We start from the raw sequence: 6,046 nt of genomic DNA, 5'->3' as shown, positions 1-6,046 counted from the left end.
CATACGTCTTCAAGTTGCCAGGGAACATTGATCAACATACAAATTTTGTATTGTAGGCTCAGCAAGTTGCTTTCTCAGATTGTTTTGGATCTGCCCATATCACTGAAGTACAAATACCGTTTGGCCAATGTACATTTCTCCTTCCTTCAAGACCGGACATTTTTATGATGGAACCTTCAGCATTTTCTCAAGGTCCCAAATCATGCCCGCCCGCCCGCCGCCCCCACCCCACCCCCAGCAATTTTTAAAACTGGATATTCTGCTTTCATTGCCATTCCAGAGGGAAAATCTAACAACAACCACACACACCCTGAATTTCAAATGTAACTTTCTGGATGCATATATATTTTCTTACAACTGGTAGAGAATATCCATCCATATCCATACAACAATGAGAAGCGCATTGTTCTGCCATGCTGTTCTTCAAAATAACATACTAACTTGAAGTCTTTACTTAATGCCTATAAGTCTCTCGGCTGACATCGAAGAGATCATGCATTTTATACGTCTGTCCTGAGCAACGGATCAAAATAACCTGTACATAAAAACGTTAAGTTCCAGCAGCCTACATTTTGTGGTTCAACATGGATACGTGTGTCTAAGAATGATCTTCTTCAAGAATCTTCTGACAAAGCACAATATGAAAAAAAAAATCCTTCTGCCAACAACGTGAAAGGCAGAGAATTTACTGTTAGTCTAATAAAATAATCTGAAAGCTACATATTGTGTAAAAAAAAACCTGCCACATTTGGGTAAATTTCTAATGCACCATGTGGCAGATTAAGAGCTTTTTGGCTCCTGTTAGTCTGATGCTCTTTTCTAAGTCTATTCTTAATTCTATTATTTATGATTTCAGATCCCCAGAGAAACTTTAAAAACTTCGCAGGATACAAAGGTGGGAGGAAAACTGAACTGCTGATACCCAAAGAGGGGATATACAGAAGAACTGGAAATATAGTTTCTATTTTTGTTTAATTCTGTGTAACCAAACTAAAATAATAATATAACACAGGGAATATGAAAAAAATATATATAGAAAATATGTATGCTGGATTAAAGCACACCTTCTTTCACAATTAATAAAAGACCCTTAGTGCCAATATTCCTATGGCAAGCCAAACTTGGGGCATATCATTTTTATATAATATTCAGGATGATAAGTTCTTTCGTAGAATTATAAACTTGTATTTGATAGTGATACCTTTTTGGTAAGATTTTAAATTTGATTAGGAGCTGTGGTAATGCAGTGGTTAGAATGAAGTATTACAGGCTGACTCTACCCACAGCCAGGAGTTTGATCCTGACCAGCTCAAAGTTGATTCAGCCTTCAAGGTGAGTAAAATGAGGATCCAGATTGTTAGGGACAATAACGCTGACATTGTGAGCCACATGGAGAGTGCTGCAAAGAACTATGGTGTGGTATGTAAGTCTAAGTGCTATTACTATTCAGAGGCTTCAAGGAGTGAGGACAATCCCTTACTTTTCCCATCCTTATAGTTCACTTCTAACTCTGCCCCTTTGTTTTACAATTACCAAACTTCAGACACATTATGTGAGGACCTACCTCACTAGAGAAAGCTCTAATCCTGAAAAAGGTGGAAGGAAAGAGAAGAGGATAACCAGCAGAAAGATGGATGGACTGAGCTACAGTGGGGATAACTGTACCATTAGAAGATCTGAAAAACCATGCTAGGGATCACCTTAGCGGTTGCTAAGCATCGACAATGACTTGATGCAAGGGTGGGATGCAAATATTTTTACAACTAGTTCTGTAGGCGTGGCTAGGTGAGTGTGGCCATGTGACTGGGTGGGCGTGGCTTCTTTTTTAAGCAACACCCACCCCCACCCCACCCCCGTGCACTCAGTTTATTTGCCTCCTGTGCCTCAGGGAAGCCTCCTGGGTGAAGCAGTAAGACAGCAAGGGGGATCCCGGCACAGATTATCATTGGAACAGCTGATTGTCGGGAGGAAGGAAAAAAATACTGGTTCAGCTGAACCGGTAGCTGTATTTTACTACCACTTCTTCCAAACAGTAGCATTTTTTTTTGCTACCAGTTCGCTCAAACCGGGCCAAACCAGCAGAATGTCTTGATGGCACATAATCAGGGTGCTTTTATCCCCAACAGAAAGATAGAGTGGAACATCTCATTTCCAATGTCTCCAAATCTCCCTCATGGAGGTGTGAACTAACACCAGGTGCTGCTCTGTCTTAGGGAAAAATGGACATGAGAGCTGGCAGCTTCTTTGCATTCGTAACACTTTTACAAACAAACCTAGTTGAGCCTGACAGAGAGGTAATAGTAGGCCATGACCGTCATATTTCAAGTCACAACATGGCTGGATTCGCTTTTATGACTATTTTACAGTAGTCCAGGCCAGGGGTGTCAAACTCAAGGCCTGCGGGCAGATGCGGCCCACGGGGTGCTTAAATTTGGCCTGCGGGACCGGCCTAGACATAGCAAAGGACCGGCCCATAGTGCCTCTGCTAGTGAAAACAGGCCATGGGGGAGGCAGAAGGGAGGCTCAGGCAATCTCATTGTACGTATGTTGTACTGTGACAATAATCCAAGAAATCCAATTTGACACTCCTGTAGTAGTTGATAAGTGAACATGGCAGTTGTAAAGCACTACAGTCATTAAGCAAACCCATTGGGCTGGGTTTTTTTTTTTTGCCACAAACCAAAATAATGCCAGTTTCTGGCAAAGCCATCAGAAATCACGTGACCATGAGGTACTTCCAACAGCTGTAAACACAGCACCCCAAATGAGGTCATGTGACCACAGGGGAGGGGGCAATGTGGGAACTTCAAAACTGGATCGTAAGTCTTTTTGGGAGGATCTATCGTGACTTTGAACACCACCACCAAGCCTCTGCTAACCAATTCTCCTCTGGCTGTTTTTCTGTTCTTGTTCATGTCAGTAAGTCATTCACTTCAATCCCTTCAAAGCTCTCCAGCATTTTATTACAGCTTGTTTGGCTGCCAGGAACAGATGTCCTATTAAGATTTTATCGTACAACTGCAGAGGCTGCCCATGAAAGGTTTTTAATAAAGCGAATAAATTCACTTGACAATTGCCTAGCTTAGCAACAGAAATGTTGGGCCAAGTTGTGGTCTTTAAGTCAAGAACTACCTGTAATGAGATTGTGAGATCGGCAGACAGAGTGCTAATTTAAGGAGATATAAGGCATCTTGGCAAAGCGGTGTGTGGGGGGCGGGAATCACAATCACAATCCTACCTTTGAGGGCACAACTTGAAGATGAAGACTTTGCTAGAAGTTGCCGCTGCGGAGTGAACACAAAGAAGTTTCCAAACAACGAAACAAAGGAAAGAATGGGCACATGTCCAGCTGGTTGATTGATACTGGAAACTGATGTTCAGATCAACAAACCAAGCCTTCACCAGCCTGGGTCCTACTGGGTGAGTGAGACGTCAAATCTCACGATTTTTGAATAGTTGGACCGAGAATAATGGGACATGAATTCTAGCTCATGAGCACTATCCTGGGGAGAACTGAACTCAATTGTCCCTTCCGGTTTGTACTAGTAGGAATCTAGAAAAGATCTCCTGAGTTAATCAGCAGAGGATGACGTATGGGACCCAAGCAATAACAATGAAATTATCGGAAAGTACAGAGGTGATTCAGAGAATGCCAACAATCTAGACATGTGATCATAGGAGTTCAAAACCATTTAAAGGGTGCCTCTTCCACCAGTAGAGCGTTCTAAGATGGAAGTTAAAATTTGTGCCCTTATCTTGCCTGGTTTGTGTTGCTTTTTTCCTCGTTCTTGTAACTGTTGGTGTGGGAGTTTTTTGTCTTCCGTCAAGGATATTTGGAGCTTGGAAGAAAAGTGAAGGAATAAAAGGGGCTTCACCTGTTTTTTATGACTGTGTTTGTTATGTATCCCATCCTGGGTCATCACATAAACAATATACCACACTGGTCTTCTTAGATGTACTTAGATGCACAACTATCTGATGAATATGCTGCAGTAGTGAACTCCTGGATTGCATGGGGTGAGTGGGTTATACTAGATGACCTCAAGAGTTCCTTCCAACTGTTTCAGAAAAGCCTTTCACCCAAACCTGGTTGGCTAAAGTATAACTGAGCATGTAGTGCACTATCAACTGTGTGCTTAATTTATGATTTGCAATATTGTGCTATCAAGGCAACTGCATTATTCATAAACTGGCTACACACTCATCATACATTATACGTGAGAGCTGTTCCTCCAGAGCAGATGCTTATGTAGTGCCATTGATAATAATTTGAAAATTACTATATGGCATCCAAACTCAATATGGAGCAATCGAAGTAGTTACTATCCCAGCCAATACTTATTTATTATATGGGAAAATATAGGAAAAATAAGCTCTCCCAATTGGGTTGGGAGAATGAGCGAAGATTGAATGAGAGAAGATTTAGCAAATCCTCATCAAACTTGGCAGAAATAATAATATTAAGCCATGGGGTCCTGAGCACCAAACATCCCACAGTTCATTCCTGAGTTACAAAAGTCCGCTTCTATTGATACAATATTAAACTCTTAACATAAATAAAAATATTTTGTTTGGAAAAAACCCTCTTTTTAGCAAATTACAAATAATAATGAGAAAACATTGTTTCAAAATTTAGCAAAGGTATTCAATATCTGGAAAATAATTTTGATTTCACAGATTCCCAAGACAGTTTGGGGGATATCCCCAGGGTTCCTAGGACAGGTAAGGTATTTTGAAATCTTCTGGATTTGCAACCCATCCGTGACCTTACAGTGCTCACAGAAATGTGAGCACGGACTGGTGGGATTAGTTAAAGATAGGTTCAAGATCCAGATGGATCTTGACAGACTAGAACACTGGGCCATATTTAATAAAATGAAATTCAATGTAGAGAAAAGTAAAGTCCTACACTTAGGCAAGAAAAACCAAAAGTACACATATAGACTGGGTGAAACCAGGCTCAATAGCAGTAACTATGAGAGGGGTCTTGGAGTCTTAGTGGATAACCAGCTAAATATGAGCCAGCAGTGTGCAGCAGCAAGCAAAACAGCTAATGCAATCCTAAATTGCATTAACAGAGGGATACAATCGAGATACCACTCTATAAAGCCTTAGTAAGACCACACCTAGAGTACTGCATCCAGTTTTGGTCACCACATTATAAAAAAGATGCTGAGACTCTAGAAAAAGTACAGAGAAGAGCAACCAGGATGATTAGGTGACTGGAGACGAAGGCATGTGAAGAACGGTTACAGGAACTGGGCTTGGCTAGTCTAGTGAAGAGAAGGACCAGGGGAGCCATGACAGCAGTTTTCTAATATTTGAGGGGCTGCCACAGAGAGGAAGGGGTCAAGCTATTCTCCAAAGCCCCTGAAGGCCAGACAAGAAATAATGGATGGAAACTGAACAAGGAGAGATTTATCCTGGAAATAAGGAGAAACTTTCTGACAGTGAGAACAATCAACCAATGGAACAGCTTGGCCTCAGAAGTTGTGGGAGCGCCATCACTTGAGACCTTCAAGAAGAGACTGGACTGCCATGTCAGAAATGATGTAGGGTCTCCTGTTTGGGCGAGGGGCTGGTCTAGATGACCTATAAAGTCCCTTCCAACTCTGATTATCTGTTATTCTATCTTATATCTTAAATATAGCAGAGGGAAAAATAATGTATTGTCCCGATGATTTGAAGGTATTTGGTCTTTAAAATTAGCAGTAGAGTGGTTTGAACCTGCTTGAGATGCCTAGGTCCAGCATGCTATTCTCAAGTTTTTATCCTATTCCTTTTCTTAAATACAGGCAGTATATTCGACTTACAATCATTTGTTTAGTAAATCGTTCACAGTTAAAAAAACAGCACTGAAAGAAGTGACATCACCATTTTATACCCTTAAATCTGTTGCAGCATCTCTGAGATCATGTAATCAAAATTTATGACCATTGCAATATCCAGGGGTCATATGATCCCCTTTTGCAAGCAAAGTCAATGGGGAAGACAGATTCACTTAACAACTGTGTTACTAACTTAACTGCAGTGATTCACTTAACAA

The sequence above is a fragment of the Pseudonaja textilis genome, chromosome 7 (assembly GCF_049901715.1).
Source record: "Pseudonaja textilis isolate UNSWEBS1 chromosome 7, rPseTex1.2, whole genome shotgun sequence".
Taxonomy (NCBI): Eukaryota; Metazoa; Chordata; class Lepidosauria; order Squamata; family Elapidae; genus Pseudonaja; species Pseudonaja textilis.
Note: the sequence above shows the minus strand (reverse complement) of the source record.